Source organism: Lactuca serriola, chromosome 5 (genome assembly GCF_051521515.1).
Source record: "Lactuca serriola cultivar US96UC23 chromosome 5, Lser_US96UC23_V15, whole genome shotgun sequence".
NCBI lineage: Eukaryota > Viridiplantae > Streptophyta > Magnoliopsida > Asterales > Asteraceae > Lactuca > Lactuca serriola.
The window spans coordinates 288,334,203-288,353,293 of NC_136412.1; positions in this window are offsets into that span (position 1 = coordinate 288,334,203).

The following is a 19,091-nucleotide window of genomic DNA, read 5'->3' on the forward strand; positions in this document are numbered from 1 at the left end:
GTTTAAACCTCAGATCTTGACCTTGTAAGGTCCCTAGAGCCCAAAAGTTCCAACTTTATTCTTCCATATGAGGAGTATGGTGTTTAACACCGTATGAGAACATGTATTGGTATTTTGGAGAAAAACCACCATGTGTGAGTGTAAAGATCGAAGCTTTACATGACAATCGAGCCTTAGGATGGTAGATTGAGTGCTTGGAGTGATAGATCTACCTTAAATCGTCTTAATGAGAAATCGGGTCGAAGGGACTCACCGATTCCATGGCCTAACTCGACGATTCGGTGAGGGTTTGTCCCAATGAGTTTGATCGTGTGATAACTTGGCGAGTTGGGGGTCAACTCGACGAGTTGAGCTGGACTTTCTTGTGACTTCTGAGGAAATGAGGGGACTCGACGAGTCGCAAGAGTGCACTCGACGATTCGGGTCAAACATGGACTGTTAACTCGATTTTGACTTTTGATGACTTTAGGGTTTGGTCAAGATGAGTAATGGAGACCATGGAGGGGTAAAATGTTCTTTTACCCAATTCAAGAGCTAGAGAGAGAAGAATAACATTTGGTTACTTAGAGTCGAGAATCGACTATTAATTAGAGATATTTACCCTATGTGTTAGGCGGTGGCTTGTTCAAGATTCGAGTTCGATGATAATTGCTTGCATACTTGCAAGGTGATTTTTCTCACTATACTTACCATAAGTGGTATCTTTGTGTGACTGAGATGTCTTATGTGTTTATGTTAAGTATTGAGATATCCTACATTATGGCTATGTGATTTATGTTGTGTATTATTATGTGCTTACTGAGCTAGGACCAGATGGTCCACCCAAGTTATGGGACTAGAGGGTCCCACCTAAGAAACATTGATCGGACGGTCTTACTGTGTTATAGCCTCGAGTGATTAATGAGCTATGTGTGGTATTTTGGGGAACTCACTAAGCTTCGTGCTTACCGTGTTATGTTTTCTCTTTTTCAGGTTTTTCTCAGGATTGTGTAAAGGCACCGGCTTGATTGTACACACCAGTGAAAGAGTTATGTTTTGAAGATCTTGGATTTCTAATCAAACAATTATGGACTTGCAATTTGTAAATTAAATAAATGAGATTTTTGTGAAATGTGTTATGAGAATTATGCGATTTTTAGTGAAAATTTTATTTGAAAATTTACGGTGTTACAAAAATCGAGAAGTGAACTGAACATCTCGATGAGATACAATAGAAAATGGATGACTATGTTGAGCGACAATCTCGCGCACATAAACATCGACCAATTTCTCAGACGAGGAGCTCTCCCTAATAGCTAAAACATAGGCACTCTTGGTCAGACGGTCCATTATAACCCATATACATCAAAACCCTTAGCCGTCTGAGGTAACTTGGTGATTAAATCTATGGTGATATGTTCCCATTTCCTCATGGGAACCTCCGACGGCTGAAGCTTTCCATGTGGCCTCTGATGCTCGGCCTTGACCATCCGATAGGTCAAGTACCTCTCAATATACCAGGCTATCTGTCTCTTCATACACGACCACTAATAACTAAGTCTCAAATCCCGATACATGTTGGTGACTTTAGGGTGTATCGAAAATCTAGACTTATATGCATCCTCCAACATAGTGTGTCTAATCCCACTAAAATCTAGTACCCAAACCCGACCACACCGGATCAATAATCCACAGATATCGGTAGAAAACCTGTCAATCTCACCCCTAATCCTCCCTAATCAAATCCAGACATGGCGAATCAATTGAAATCTTCATACATAAGCTCCCAACTTAAGAACTAGCCGATTGCGGCTCAAGGCATCAACGACCACATTTGCTTTCTCCAGGTGATAAATAATCTCACAATCATAATCCTCGAACACGTCAAGTGTGACAACCGTCAATTTTCGGTCAAGTCAAAGTCAACTAAAGTCAACAAGTCAAACCGGTCAACCCAATTCGCCGTGAGTACTAGAGTTTACGTTATATAACTTCTAAACAACTCTCTATTCTAATGAGAGATCATAAATCGAAAAGTGCGTTCACCTAAATCTCCTTAACCTAAAACGGTGGTACGTAGAAAGCCAAACCGATACAACAATGTTACATACTCATCGGGAGTATGCAAGATCCCTAATCAAGGCTTAACGGGGTTTAAGGACCTTGCAGCGCGTAGCCGGACACTCAAAAAGGTCACCAGTGAAACCTCTCCCACATATCTCTAAGTATGTGACACCTCTCCCACATATCTCTAATTATGTGAAACCTCTCCCACATATCTCTAAGTATGTGAAACCTCTCCCACATATCTCTAAGTATGTGAAACCTCTCCCACATATCTCTAATTATGTGAAACCTCTCCCACATATCTCTAAGTATGTGAAACCTCTCCCACATATCTCTAAGTATGTGAAACCTCTCCCACATATCTCTAAGTATGTGAAACCTCTCCCACATATCTCTAAGTATGTGAAATCTCTCCCAAATATCTCTTTGTATGAGAAATCTCTCCAAGTATGTCAAATCTCTCCCAAATCTCTCTAAGTATGTCAAATCTCTCCCAAATCTCCCTAAGTATGTGAAATCTCTCCCAAATATCTCTCTGTATGTGGAATCTCTCCCAAATATCTCTCTGAATGTGAAATCTCTCCAAGTATGTCAAACCTCTCCCAAATCTCTCTAAGTATGTCAAATCTCTCCCAAATCTCTCCAAGTGTGTCAAATCTCTCCCAAATCTCCCTAAGTATGTGAAATCTCTCCCAAATATCTCTTTGTATGAGAAATCTCTCCAAGTATGTCAAATCTCTCCCAAATCTCTCTTAGTATGTCAAATCTCTCCCAAATCTCCCCAAGTATGTCGAATCTCTCCCAAATCTCTCTGAGTATGTGGGATCTCTCTCAAATCTCTCTCGAAATCTCTCCCCGACTTTCTATAATCACTCGGGGCATCCCGACCCTCGAAATTGGCGAAAAATAGCCCAAGAATAGAAGTCTACGCGAAAAACGGACTTAAGAAACGAACCCTCCGAACCGAAAGTACTATTCATGAATCGAACCGAAAGCACTATTCATGAGGGTCCGAACCGAAGTTACTGTTCATGAGCCGAACCGAGGACACTGTTCATCCGAACCGAACCCAGCTTGGAAGGAGGATCCGAACCGAACCCGGCATAGAAGAAAGGTCCGAACCGAGAGTACTGTTCATCACTGTTCACAACAGTGCCTTCGGTTCTAGCCTGACTTCGGACCGAACCCCCCCGCTTTCGCTTCTCGCCTTCACTTCGGACCGAGCCTCGGACCAGCCTCGCTTCGCTTCTTCCCTCCGGCTCGCGCCCCTCGCCTCCGAAACATGCACCATCCGACCGAACTTCGGCCTAGGGACCGAACTTCGGCCTAGGTCCGAAGTTATCCGCTGGAAAATTCGTTTTTCACCCCGTTTTTGCGTATTTTTGCGTTTTAAACCCATTTTTAATTATTTTAACATATGATTCTCACCCAAAACTTTATTTTAAAATATAAGACCCCTAAATTAATGATTTAATCACATTTTAAGGGTAAAATCTTATCCAAATAAGGTTAGGTAAAGTACAAAGGTAGAGTGTTGACTTTACCTTATTTTATGACACAAGCAACCGCATACCCACTCCATGATTAACCCACACTCCTCCCCACCATACCTTGTCTCTTCCTTGTACTTTTACCTTCTTCAAAAGCCATCTCCATGTTTTGAGAGCTGGATATCCATCCTCTCTCCTCACTTTTCTCTCATTTGTTCTCATTTCACAAGAAGATCAAACTCCTCTCTCTCTCACTTTCTCTCTCTAGAAATCCGAGATTCAAGGGCTGATCTTGAGAGTTTCTTCCACCTTTGGTAAGCATAATCCATTTCCTTTAAGATTATCTCAATTATTTCCACTCAAATCATGAGTATCTTACACAAACTCCATTAAATTTGTGTTAGAGCTTCGAATCTTCAAGCGATTCTTCTAGTGTTCTTGGGTTGAACACTTCTCTTCTTCAACACTTATCTACTGAAATCACACAAGGTGAGTTCATACCCCTACATTTTCATGTTTTCTTAAGTTTTTAGGGGGGGAATACAAGTTAAAACACCAAGAACATAACTAAAATTTTCTAACAGCTTTCATCAGAAAAGTTGAACTCCATTCACGGACTGTTTTGGACACCTTAAACATTTTATTTTTCAAAACTGTTTTAGGTGCATGTAGTTCCACTTCTTAGCTTTAAAATGACTACTCGCACATCTCCATACGATTTTTCTACAATTTATGGTGATTTTTACAAAACTGCCTATCATTTCAAACACCAATCCGGACCAGTCTGTGATTATGGACTTTTTCACCTAAGTTGCAGGTCATTAAAAGTCATGATAAAAATTATGAGTAAACTAGACACATTTTGGGAACTCCCAGAATTTACGGATTTAGTTTTCGACTTCGTATGATTTTTCTATGAATTTTCAAAAATAGTGTAGGAAGGTTGAAAATTTGTTAACAACTTGTAATTTTTACAACACTTTGTATTATGTTGAGCAAAGTGTATAATGTCAAGTTCTAAGTATTGAATGTGATATGTTGTAAATTTTATCATCATAAACTGAAAATAAGCCATTCATGATAAGATTATTCATTCAAATAGAACACGTATATATATATATATATATATATATATATATATATATATATATAAATTATAATAAGCATAGTTTAATGGATTTTATAATCCTAACGCTTTTTCATAAAAGAGTTCTTATATAATACAAACGTTTTGGATAAAACTATAATAGGTATAGTTTTCAATACATCACATAACACACACGTACGAAAAGGGTACATTCATACAGAAAGGTTTTACACTCCCGCATACAACTTGTAAACTTGTTAACCTAAATTGTGAGACATTCTCTTTCCGTACGTCCGAGTGCGGAATATAAAATCCTGTACGTTATAATCAGAGTCTCCTGGAGGGAGAACGTGATAGTTGTATATAGATCTATATTGGGTTTGACACCCCACACCTTGCTGCTAGGTACAGTTGGACCTGCAGGTCTACGGGTGATAATTGTCATTTCAGTTAATCGACGCCTGAGAAACGTCGTGGCAGGTTCATTAGTCTTAAGTATGATTATAGCGGCTCACATAAGGATATAACAATACATAAAGTTTACGGGATTTTTATAAAACTTTAATGGGTTTTATGTCGATTTTTAAAATCACTTTTATCTCAATAAGTACCGATATTACTGTCTACATTCGGTTTTTGGTATTTATGACTACACACCATTTGAAACCACATTTATAACTTTAAGTATAGACGATACTTGTTATTTTCTCGGTCCCGAGACCTAGGACTACATATACATTAAGTATTAACAAACATAAGAAATTGCGGAAACATCATTTAATTCAAGTGCGTTTATGTCAGTTTAAGCACATTTTATTTTCCTTTAATAAGAAAGGTTACTTATACATTTTGGTCATCGGTTATGAGACTACATTACAATACTTGATAAAGAAAATATCGGATTTTCTGAATACATATCATATCATTTTTACCAGGAAAACGGTCTATATCTCCAATAAAATCTCTTATGAACTCACCAACCTTTGTGTTGACACTTTTCAAAACTACTTGTATTCTCAGGAATTCAGTGAAAACAGGAAACCAACAACGTTTTGAGGATGGGACGATAAATCGTCAAACAGTTCATTTTGTTTCATAATGTAATTGATTCGAATCATGTAAACATATACTTTGGTGTAACTTTTTCAGTTATATTTATGATGGTTATATTTACTTTGAGCACTATTATACTCGTTTTGATGATACTCTACATGAAGTCCCCACCCTCGAACGTTTCCGCCATCCTTGGTTTGGGGGTGTGACAGATTGGTATCAGAGCATTGTTTATAGTGAACTCAGTATATCGAACCACATAAGATATACAAACTATAAATGCATTGGGACTAGAGTCTCTGATTTTATGTTTTCAAAACAACTATACTTTTAGAAATAAGTAGTTTCTTATTAAAAGTAAACGCGCATGCATACATACTAGGGTCACGTCGTTCTAGAACAAAACAAAAGTAATGATTGTTGGATATCACAGGTAAGCTCGGGGATGTATGGTCAGTCTTGGGATTGGCATAGCCTGATCAACTATGCTCGTCCGAGGAGTGATTAGCACATGCCCAAGAATGGTTGTGATATGGCAACAAGTCTAAAAACTTACCAACACTACCACAATGAAATACCATAGGGGTATTTGGTGTTATTATAATTATTTATCTGAGAACTAAATAGATTTTTATCAATAGGTCAATAATTGCTTAGTGGATACATTAAAATTATATGTAGCCAGGACGTCATAGACTTAGAATCTGTGAATCTTTGCTTTACTTCCTGTTCTCGTTGGATTGGGGATTTAGAGTTAGGGTCGCTTATTCGAAGGTCTATCCTGTCCCAAATACATATGACTAGTATGCACTAAACAGTGTATTGAAGTACCTGATAAAAATCATCTTATAATTATCTAATTAGTACATCTACTTAGTTACTTCCTATATCCCCATTTCTCGCGAAGATATCATGGCTGGATTTCATCCCCACGACGACCCGTACTACCCTAGCCACAACAATACTGAATGGCTCGGAGAGGAGCCAGAGAATGATCACCCAATCCCTATGGATGGTCACCAAGCTGAAGGCCTTGCTGACGATTTCGACTCCGAACCTGAAATGGTGAACCTATCCTCGATGACCCGTGTTCCCAATCCCAATCCTCGACCGGCTTTTCAAGGCCCGATGCCTCCTTGGGTAGAGTGCTTGGAAATCTTGAGCGAAGAGCAAGACCAACCTATGTCATTCGATGGAGATCGAAACTTCTACAACATAAACGAAGGAACCCCAGCAGATAGAATTTTTCCAATCCTGGTCTTTAGAGTTGCCTGAGACGAGAATTCGGGGCAGAACAACTCTCCATAGTATCGCAGAGGTTGATGCAAATGCAAGAATACATACAATCCGCACCAATCGCCTTGAGCGCACTCGTGAAAAGTCTGCGAAAGACTATGAAACCCTGCTGCAAACACTGACTGAATCACGAACCGATGTCATAAAACTCCGAGTACGCCAGAGGGTGTACGAAAGGCACATGCCTGATATGGAGCGGCAGCTAGCTGAACTGAGAGATCACAAGAAAAATGACCGCCACCAGTAATAAACGCCTTACTTCACTTCGTGTTAAAAAGGAATCGTTATCCATATCTATGCCCTATGTGGTGTTTCCTATGAAACTATCTTGTACTGTAGGCACCTTTAGTGAGGCCTTTAGGCGGCCAAGACACCCCTGCTTTGATATGATATAAGACCCCCTACAAGGTCAATTTTCCCTAATTTGTTACATCTTAAACATCAATGACGTATCAATCAGCCGAGTTCTGTGTCACCCTTTTTGTTCAAACACTCCCATCATGCTGCGATAGGAGCCTGCCTACAACCCACTCTATTTAAGTTGTAAAACTAGAATAATCTAGCTCCGGAATCATTCCTGATCTTCTCTCCAAGGTTGGATCATGTCATTCACCAACCAGTGGAACCCGGTTTTAAACAACCAACATCAAAAGATCACTACCTAAACTTACTTCTACTCTGTATTAGGATTGCATCATAGGGATGCAAGTCAAATCTTCGAGAACATGCTCCCATTTGGTCATGATAAGGGCCCAGCCTGGGTCAGCTATAAGGCACCACTTGGGTGCGGAACTACTGGAAATTCATGGGTTACCATGTAAAGACTCCCGTTAGGAATTGTTTTCAGAACGCCCTTAACGACCAAATTACGTTACAAATCTATATAAGATAAAGCTTAGTTAGAAACTCACGACGTTTAGCCATTCTAAAAACTCAATATCATCTTACCCTTAATCATTTTGTTGAGAAGTTCCCTCATCATAGACTCACGGGTACGAATCATACCAACACTAATGCACCGGATCCCATCAGAACTCCCCAGCCAAGCGTGTTTGGACACACATGATTCTAAGATGGGTAAAGCTTGACGCCCGTATGAAACCTACCCCTACCCACTGCTGTAACCCTATTTCAAGAATGTTAGCGGAAACACTAGGAGTAGTACAGTAATGTGCAAAAATTTATATGTGTTAATATAAATTGTAAGGATGCACTTAAGATAACCATTTCCACTAACGAAGATGTTTTCAGCATGAAACAGAACTATGTCTTCACCAAGAGGGAACCAACCAACTAGCAAGGTGCCAACTCTGCAGATAGACGTTGCTACTTTTCAAGCTGCAGTCACGACAGCCGTGACAGCCGTCATGGCACAGTTCAATGCTAACAACGCCTGCATAAATGGAAGCGGTGCTGACAATACAGATAGTGGTAATATTCAGGAACACCAACGGGTGTCCGTCAGCAAAAATACCTCAGGTGTCAAACCTACGAACAAGAAGAGAAAGTTTTGGAACATGAAAGAGCGCCACCAATCACAAAAATCCATTAAAAGACAACAACCTATGGCCACCCCCACCATCGCAACAGCAGTCACAACACCTGCCCCAATACTAGCCACAGGATCTACCACCCAAACGCCGGCCAGACCATATAAGGGGTCACTCCCGGAGTGTAACAAGTGTAATTACCATCACACAGGAGCTTGCCGAATTTTACAATGTGATAACTGCTACAGGGAAGGACATACCGCCCATTTCTGTAGGACCCCGACTCAGTACATCACACCAACCCCCATTACCAAAGAAATTCCAGTGTGCTTCCTATGTGGCGAAGCGGGACACTTCAAGAGAAACTGCCCAACTGAGAGGAATGACGGGGAAAGCGGAGGAGCTTAACAAACGAACCAGCAAGGGTAATAGGGAACCATATTAGGACTTTTGTAATGTTTCCCAACGACAAAAACGTTTAAGTACTATATGTTTGTAATGAAATTGTTATGCTTGCTAAAGTCACCGTCTTTCTAAAAGTAGTTAAAATACTCTCTCGTTTAAATCGAACCAAATACATTCATATATGATCTAAAGATCATTACCTCTAAGATGTGATGACTCTGTACATACATCGGGGTTAATCATAATCGGAATACTGAAGTTTTGAAACAAATAATTTCATCCCGACTCCTAAGCCGTGTCTAGTAGTAAGAACCGAGTGGGGCCACCCACTCGACGATTCCCCAACATCAGATCACATACGACGTTCATATACCATTTGATCATAGGGAGACCTGTCAGGGGTCATGATGTCAAATATCATTACTAATTCTCGAAACACACCTGCCGCCAGTACTAGACACTGTGGTATAAATCATCTACGATAATGATAACATCAAACAAAGTTTATCACCCTAAAAAGAAACACCAGATACTCTATCACTCTAGTGAATCTCTTCTTGCGAATACAACTTAGCTAGTTTTATCTAAAAAGATATTGCTGTCGTCATTCAATCTTCATTGATATAGCCCTCATCTTCCCAATTTAACATCTACAAAAGGACCTTTCACCTAACCCCTCCAAACATCGAAACCTTCGTCTCTCATAAACATCCAGCTCGAACCTACGGATTATCTTTTACTATGGAACCCCAAAACACGCATCAGAGGAGTGTTATGCTTCCGAAACCTCATCACAAGTGCTTACAGGAGACCCTTGGGAATGTCACGCATGTAGCAGACAAGGTCCAAGCACAAAAGTTTGGGAAAGATATGGTGTGAGTTCTGCCATCAACTTCGAGCCAAGGTTGCCCAGGAGGGCGAGTAAATGTCCTACCATCTAAGAAGGCCTAATCGTATAAACCAAACCCACAGGCTTTCTACCGAGCTACAAAAACTCTTAGGTCAAACCTGTCGATCTACTCAACAATAAAAATTGAAGAACCAAGCTTCTCACCCTGGAAAGCTCTGTTCTTATTCTTCAAATAGAAAGGCAAATTGCTCATAGTTCCATTAACTTCAGAGGCCCTGACAATATCCCCAGTAGAAACCTTTACTATCTGCCTCACATAAACGAATAGGCCGACCAACCACAAGGAACGAGGCACCCTTTAGGAATCGGACCTGAGATCTGAATATCACCAGTCGCGAGTATTGGATAAGGATGTCCGAGGACAACCCTCCAAATTCGATGTGGACGCTGCAAGTCTGTAGTGATACCCCTCGGATAGGACCAACCCGTTCGCAGTATTCATAGGATGTGCCATTCTTACTAGGATCAGTTCATCGTTATCGTTTTAAGTGACTTGCTTATCTACCCTCGTAGTAAGAAAGATTACTAAGTTATTTGCTATGATTTCCTCGCTTATACATTCCCCAGTTATATATAACGAACACCTGGTAGATAATAGCATGTGAAAATTCTGACTTGGTTTCTTTTCCTCGTTGGGATGTGAAACTGAAGTAGAATCACACATTTTACTATCCGCCCAGTATTGGTTATATCATAATGTGTATGAACTAAGATTTCGTGTATAATAACTCATCTCTTAGTCAGAATCAAAATAATGTAGAGCCGACCTTAGTCATTTACCAACTCCTTGCCTAAATTCGAATTTCGGGACGAAATTCCCTCTAACGGGGGGATGATGTGACAACCGTCAATTTTCGGTCAAGTCAAAGTCAACTAAAGTCAACAAGTCAAACCGGTCAACCCAATTCGCCGTGAGTACTAGAGTTTACGTTATATAACTTCTAAACAACTCTCTATTCTAATGAGAGATCATAAATCGAAAAGTGCGTTCACCTAAATCTCCTTAACCTAAAACGGTGGTACGTAGAAAGCCAAACCGATACAACAATGTTACATACTCATTGGGAGTATGCAAGATCCCTAATCAAGGCTTAACGGGGTTTAAGGACCTTGCAGTGCGTAGCCGGACACTCAAAAAGGTCACCAGTGAAACCTCTCCCACATATCTCTAAGTATGTGAAACCTCTCCCACATATCTCTAATTATGTGAAACCTCTCCCACATATCTCTAAGTATGTGAAACCTCTCCCACATATCTCTAAGTATGTGAAACCTCTCCCACATATCTCTAATTATGTGAAACCTCTCCCACATATCTCTAAGTATGTGAAACCTCTCCCACATATCTCTAAGTATGTGAAACCTCTCCCACATATCTCTAAGTATGTGAAACCTTTCCCACATATCTCTAAGTATGTGAAACCTCTCCCACATATCTCTAAGTATGTGAAACCTCTCCCACATATCTCTAAGTATGTGAAATCTCTCCCAAATATCTCTTTGTATGAGAAATCTCTCCAAGTATGTCAAATCTCTCCCAAATCTCTCTAAGTATGTCAAATCTCTCCCAAATCTCTCCAAGTGTGTCAAATCTCTCCCAAATCTCCCTAAGTATGTGAAATCTCTCCCAAATATCTCTTTGTATGAGAAATCTCTCCAAGTATGTCAAATCTCTCCCAAATCTCTCTAAGTATGTCAAATCTCTCCCAAATCTCCCCAAGTATGTCGAATCTCTCCCAAATCTCTCTGAGTATGTGGAATCTCTCTCAAATCTCTCTCGAAATCTCTCCCCGACTTTCTATAATCACTCGGGGCATCCCGACCCTCGAAATTGGCGAAAAATAGCCCAAGAATAGAAGTCTACGCGAAAAACGGACTTAAGAAACGAACCCTCCGAACCGAAAGTACTATTCATGAACCGAACCGAAAGCACTATTCATGAGGGTCCGAACCGAAGTTACTGTTCATGAGCCGAACCGAGGACACTGTTCATCCGAACCGAACCCAGCTTGGAAGGAGGATCCGAACCGAACCCGGCATAGAAGAAAGGTCCGAACCGAGAGTACTGTTCATCACTGTTCACAACAGTGCCTTCGGTTCTAGCCTGACTTCGGACCGAACCCCCCCGCTTTCGCTTCTCGCCTTCACTTCGGACCGAGCCTCGAACCAGCCTCGCTTCGCTTCTTCCCTCCGGCTCGCGCCCCTCGCCTCCGAAACATGCACCATCCGACCGAACTTCGGCCTAGGGACCGAACTTCGGCCTAGGTCCGAAGTTATCCGCTGGAAAATTCGTTTTTCACCCCGTTTTTGCGTATTTTTGCGTTTTAAACCCATTTTTAATTATTTTAACATAGGATTCTCACCCAAAACTTTATTTTAAAATATAAGACCCCTAAATTAATGATTTAATCACATTTTAAGGGTAAAATCTTATCCAAATAAGGTTAGGTAAAGTACAAAGGTAGAGTGTTGACTTTACCTTATTTTATGACACAAGCAACCGCATACCCATTCCATGATTAACCCACACTCCTCCCCACCATACCTTGTCACTTCCTTGTATTTTTACCTTCCTCACAAGCCATCTCTATGTTTTGAGAGCTGGATATCCATCCTCTCTCCTCACTTTTCTCTCATTTGTTCTCATTTCACAAGAAGATCAAACTCCTCTCTCTCTCACTTTCTCTCTCTAGAAATCCGAGATTCAAGGGCTGATCTTGAGAGTTTCCTCCACCTTTGGTAAGCATAATCCATTTCCTTTAAGATTATCTCAATTATTTCCACTCAAATCATGAGTATCTTACACAAACTCCATTAAATTTGTGTTAGAGCTTCGAATCTTCAAGCGATTCTTCTAGTGTTCTTGGGTTGAACACTTCTCTTCTTCAACACTTATCTACTGAAATCACACAAGGTGAGTTCATACCCCTACATTTTCATGTTTTCTTAAGTTTTTAGGGGGGGAATACAAGTTAAAACACCAAGAACATAACTAAAATTTTCTAACAGCTTTCATCAGAAAAGTTGAACTCCATTCACGGACTGTTTTGGACACCTTAAACATTTTATTTTTCAAAACTGTTTTAGGTGCATGTAGTTCCACTTCTTAGCTTTAAAATGACTACTCGCACATCTCCATACGATTTTTCTACAATTTATGGTGATTTTTACAAAACTGCCTATCATTTCAAACACCAATCCGGACCAGTCTGTGATTATGGACTTTTTCACCTAAGTTGCAGGTCATTAAAAGTCATGATAAAAATTATGAGTAAACTAGACACATTTTGGGAACTCCCAGAATTTACGGATTTAGTTTTCGACTTCGTATGATTTTTCTATGAATTTTCAAAAATAGTGTAGGAAGGTTGAAAATTTGTTAACAACTTGTAATTTTTACAACACTTTGTATTATGTTGAGCAAAGTGTATAATGTCAAGTTCTAAGTATTGAATGTGATATGTTGTAAATTTTATCATCATAAACTGAAAATAAGCCATTCATGATAAGATTATTCATTCAAATAGAACACGTATATATATATATATATATATATATATATATATATATATATATATATATATATATATAAATTATAATAAGCATAGTTTAATGGATTTTATAATCCTAACGCTTTTTCATAAAAGAGTTCTTATATAATACAAACGTTTTGGATAAAACTATAATAGGTATAGTTTTCAATACATCACATAACACACACGTACGAAAAGGGTACATTCATACAGAAAGGTTTTACACTCCCGCATACAACTTGTAAACTTGTTAACCTAAATTGTGAGACATTCTCTTTCCGTACGTCCGAGTGCGGAATATAAAATCCTGTACGTTATAATCAGAGTCTCCTGGAGGGAGAACGTGATAGTTGTATATAGATCTATATTGGGTTTGACACCCCACACCTTGCTGCTAGGTACAGTTGGACCTGCAGGTCTACGGGTGATAATTGTCATTTCAGTTAATCGACGCCTGAGAAACGTCGTGGCAGGTTCATTAGTCTTAAGTATGATTATAGCGGCTCACATAAGGATATAACAATACATAAAGTTTACGGGATTTTTATAAAACTTTAATGGGTTTTATGTCGATTTTTAAAATCACTTTTATCTCAATAAGTACCGATATTACTGTCTACATTCGGTTTTTGGTATTTATGACTACACACCATTTGAAACCACATTTATAACTTTAAGTATAGACGATACTTGTTATTTTCTCGGTCCCGAGACCTAGGACTACATATACATTAAGTATTAACAAACATAAGAAATTGCGGAAACATCATTTAATTCAAGTGCGTTTATGTCAGTTTAAGCACATTTTATTTTCCTTTAATAAGAAAGGTTACTTATACATTTTGGTCATCGGTTATGAGACTACATTACAATACTTGATAAAGAAAATATCGGATTTTCTGAATACATATCATATCATTTTTACCAGGAAAACGGTCTATATCTCCAATAAAATCTCTTATGAACTCACCAACCTTTGTGTTGACACTTTTCAAAACTACTTGTATTCTCAGGAATTCAGTGAAAACAGGAAACCAACAACGTTTTGAGGATGGGACGATAAATCGTCAAACAGTTCATTTTGTTTCATAATGTAATTGATTCGAATCATGTAAACATATACTTTGGTGTAACTTTTTCAGTTATATTTATGATGGTTATATTTACTTTGAGCACTATTATACTCGTTGTGATGATACTCTACATGAAGTCCCCACCCTCGAACGTTTCCGCCATCCTTGGTTTGGGGGTGTGACATCAAGCCATCTACATTGCTACATATTCAGATTCGGATGATCCATGACATACCTCAAACTCTTATGGTCGGTGTAAATAGTAAACCAGACCCCATATAGATAATGCCACCAAATCTTGAGGGCAAACACCACCGCCCCCATCTCGAAATCATGTGTCAGATACTGAACCTCACGTGGCTTCAACTTCCTAGAAGCATATGCAATAACCCTCCATTGCTTCATAAGTAGCGCCCCTAAACCGATGATAGAAGCATCACAATATAAAACAAAATCCTCAACACCCTCCGTGAGGGTCAATATAGGTGCCTTACATAACTTCTGTCTCGGTGTCTCGAATGCAGCCTGCTATTGAGGCCCCCAATGAAAATCCACGCCCTTCCTCGTTATAAAAGTGAGGGGTACAACAAACTTGAAGAAATCCTGAATAAATCTTTGATAATACTCTGCTAAACCTAGAAAACTCCTGATCTCCAAGGGAGACTTCGGGACATCCCACTCCATGACATCCTCAATCTTGGCCAAGTCGACCAAAATCCCATTATGGTTAACAAGGTGTCCCAATAATTGGACCTTCCGTAACCAAAATTCACACTTTGAGAACTTGGCATACAATCGTTCTCGCCTCAAAACTCCCAGAAGCTCTCTAAGGTGCTCTTCATGTTGCTCCCTAGTCTTAGAATATACTAGGATGTCATGAATAAAAACAATGACTAATCGATCGAGCGTTGTCTTGCATACCCGATTCATCAAGTCCATAAATGTTGCAGGTGCATTAGTGAGCCCAAATGGCATCACTACGACTCCTGTGACCAAAATTCACACATCAAGAACTTGCCATACAATTGTTCCCACCTTAAAACTCCTAGAAGCTCTCTAAGGTGCTCTTCATGCTGCTCCCTAGTCTTAGAATATACTAGGATATCATCAATAAAAACAATGAATGATCAATCGAGCATCATCCTACATACCCGATTCATCAATTCGATAAATGTCGTAGGCACATTAATGAGCCCAAACGGCATCACCACGAACTCGTAATGACCATAACGAGTCTGAAACGTTGTCTTCTCCACATCCTCCTCTCTAACCCTCATCTGATGATACCATGACCTCAAGTCCATATTGGAGAAGAAATATGCACCATGAAGCTGATCGAAAAGGTCATCAATCTCTGGAAGTGGGTTTCACCGTTAACTTGTTCAACTCCCGATAATCAATACACATGCAGTGAGACCCATTCTTCTTCTTCTTCTTCTTCACAAATAAGATCGGTTCTCCCCAAGGCGAATTTCTAGGTTTGATAAATTGTTTTCCTAATAGCTCCTGAAGCTAAGAGGATAGCTCATGCATCTCTGGTGGTGCTAATTGATACAGTGCCTTAGCAATCGGGGATGCACCAGGAACCAAATCAATCCTGAACTCAACCTGCCTCTCAGGAGGCACACCGGGTAATTCCTATGGAAACACGTTCTAGAATTCCCTGAATACAAGCACCTCTAAAACAAAAACCTCCTTCCCGAATCGAGTGTCAACAACATACGTGAGGCAACCCATACACTTGTGTTGTAGCTACTGTTGAGCCTTGGCAATAGAACAAAAAGCTGATCCAATCCTGGTACCCTCTCCATAAATAATCAGTTCTCATCCACTTAGGGATCGAACTACCACCCGCTGACCATTACAGTCAATCATCGCACCAAACTAGCTTAACCAATCCATCCCTATTATCACACACACATCCCCCATATGGATAAGGATCAAATCGATCGGGTAAAACACCCCGAAAATCTCCAAAATGCAATCCCAAAAGACGCTCAAAGTGGAAAACTTGTTCTCGTTGGCGATGGAAACTCGCAATGGGCACTCCAAATCTCCAAGTGACATATCAAAACTCCTATTGAATGACTGAGACACAAAGGACCGACTTGCACCCGAGTTAAAAAGCACAATAACAAGAAAGGAAATCACTAAGAAGGTACCTAGCAGAATCATAATCATAAGCATATAATAAAATAATCTAACAGAATAGTAAATGAAAATATACCAGAAACGATGTCTGACGTTGCCTTGGCCTCCTCTGCTGTGAGCTAGTGTAACATCCATAAAATTTAAACTTTTCAAAACAACCCTTTTTTGTAGAAGTGTTTACAAAAATTGTTTTTCTCAAAACATTACTTAAAAATCAGAATCTCTTTCAACATAGCTTTCAAAACATTCACAATATCATAGTTTCCCATAAATCATAAGTCCAAAACGCAAGGATGTGTACGGTCACGCCTTCACCTTTCCACAATCCACTAAAGTACCTAAAACCATAAACTAAAATTGTAAGCACGAAGCTTAGTGAGTTCCCCCAAAGTACCAGCACCCAAACAGATAACATATACAAATATTAGCATGTATACAGAGCCTTCATCATGTATGGACCGCCTCACTGGGCCTATAGCCTATCTGGACCACTCTCGAGCCTTCGGCATGACTCTACCGCCTCGCAGGACCTACAGTCTATCCAGACCGCTCCCGAGCCTTCGACATGACTAAACCACATCGTAGGGCCTACAGTCTATCTGGATCGCTCGCCGGGCCTTCGGCGTGATTGGACCGCCTCGCAGGGCCTACAGTTTATCTGGACCGCCGTGGGTCTCTTGGCCTTCAGCACAAAGCAAGACTGCCTCAACTCAACTACACAAACACATTTTGACATATACATAACAATTAAACATATAACCAGTCAATAGACAAACAGGCGGATCTTACAGATCACTAAGCATAGCATCATCCTATCTACCAGGATGCCGATCTAATAGATCATAATAGTATAGCAACATCCTATTCACTAGGATACCGGCCTAACAGATCATGACAACATAGCTACAACACACAAGCATTCAATAAACTAGGATAACAATCCAAAAGGGTCGGCATTGGTGCCTTCAACCCATAAGCACATTGAGGAAGACTCACCTCACTCTACCAAAAAAAACAGGTGATCCTTGGCTGCCAGATCCCCAAACCGCCAATATCAAGACAGCACCCCATCAACAACTGGTTCCATGAATAATCTTTGACTGTAGATTGACTGACACACACACACGCTAACAGATACCGAGATGACAATCCATCAACATCTTGTCACTGCCTCATACTATACATCCAATTTAGGGTAAAAGACCTTTTTACCCTTCCTCAAGCATGGCCCAAAGCCAAGGCCTAACTAATGACAAAAGGCCCAACATCAAAATAAACTCCTTAAGCCCAATTATGGCCCAATTTTCCAAATTGGGCCTAAATCCATCCATGGCCTTCACTCAAGACGATGCAGCAAGCCAAAAGTCTAAACCATAAAATCCTAAATGGACCAACACAGCCTAATGCAAACCAAACCGAATCTTGATCCAACAAGGCCCAAGTTACTTTAGGGTCCACACTTGGCCCAATTTTCTAAATTGGGCCTCAACTCCTTATTGGGACTTATCCAAAGGTCCGATTCTCTAATTAGCCCTAAATACACCTTTCCAGATAGTCCATTAGGGCCAAGGTATCAAAGCCCAACAAATGGCTCAATACCCGAGGCCCAAAGCAAAGGAGCCGAAAACAGTCACGTACGTGGGTTGTACGCCGAAGGTACGCCCAGCGTACACGAGACCTCGCATTGACCAAGTTACGGGGAGGCTGGCCAAGTACGTAGGACGTACTCCTCCCTATGTGGGGCATACCCTCTTATAGCCCGAAAACATTTCTAATTGCTTAATAGCTTAAGCACTTAAGCCCAAACTTCATATTCATGATTCAAAAGCACTCTAGAACCATAAAGTCTCAAACTTTAAGACTTTGGTCGACCAAAAAGGGCTTAATACATGGTCGTAATCCATTAAGACCTCCTACAAAGAACAAGGGACCAAACTAGCTCAACGGACCTCATTTTTATGTCTTAGAATCCATCATAGGGTCTGAAAAGGACAACCCAAAATGTCCAAAATGAAGCATGCATAACAATGGGATTATTAGGACAAGAAGAACACCAAAAAGCTACTACAACAAGATCTAAGAAATCTAAGCACAAAGCTAGAAGATTTTTACCATCCGGAGCTTCTTCATGAAGTGTTGATCCAAGATCTACAAGCTTGGTTAACTCTTCAATCACCTTGATGCAACTTCTTCTTCTCCAACCACACAAGAAGCACACTCTTAGCTCATACACACACTCTAGAGAAGCTAGGGTTTTGCCAAAAATTACCCAAGGACTTGGAGGCTGGAAAAAGATGGGAGAATTGTCCATAAGATGCTTAAATACCCCACTAACATCAAGAATTAGGGTTTTCACCCGGACATACATACGCCATACGTACATATGCATATTCCCAGCGTACTAGGCGCATCCCAGTACGCTTAGCATACTCACATGTACGCCCAACGTACCGCTCCTGCTCCATAAATCACCATTTTGCCACTACATCTTCCCATGGCCACTTCATTCAAAAGCAAGGACCAAAAGTGACATAATTAAAACTCAAGGGATGGATTT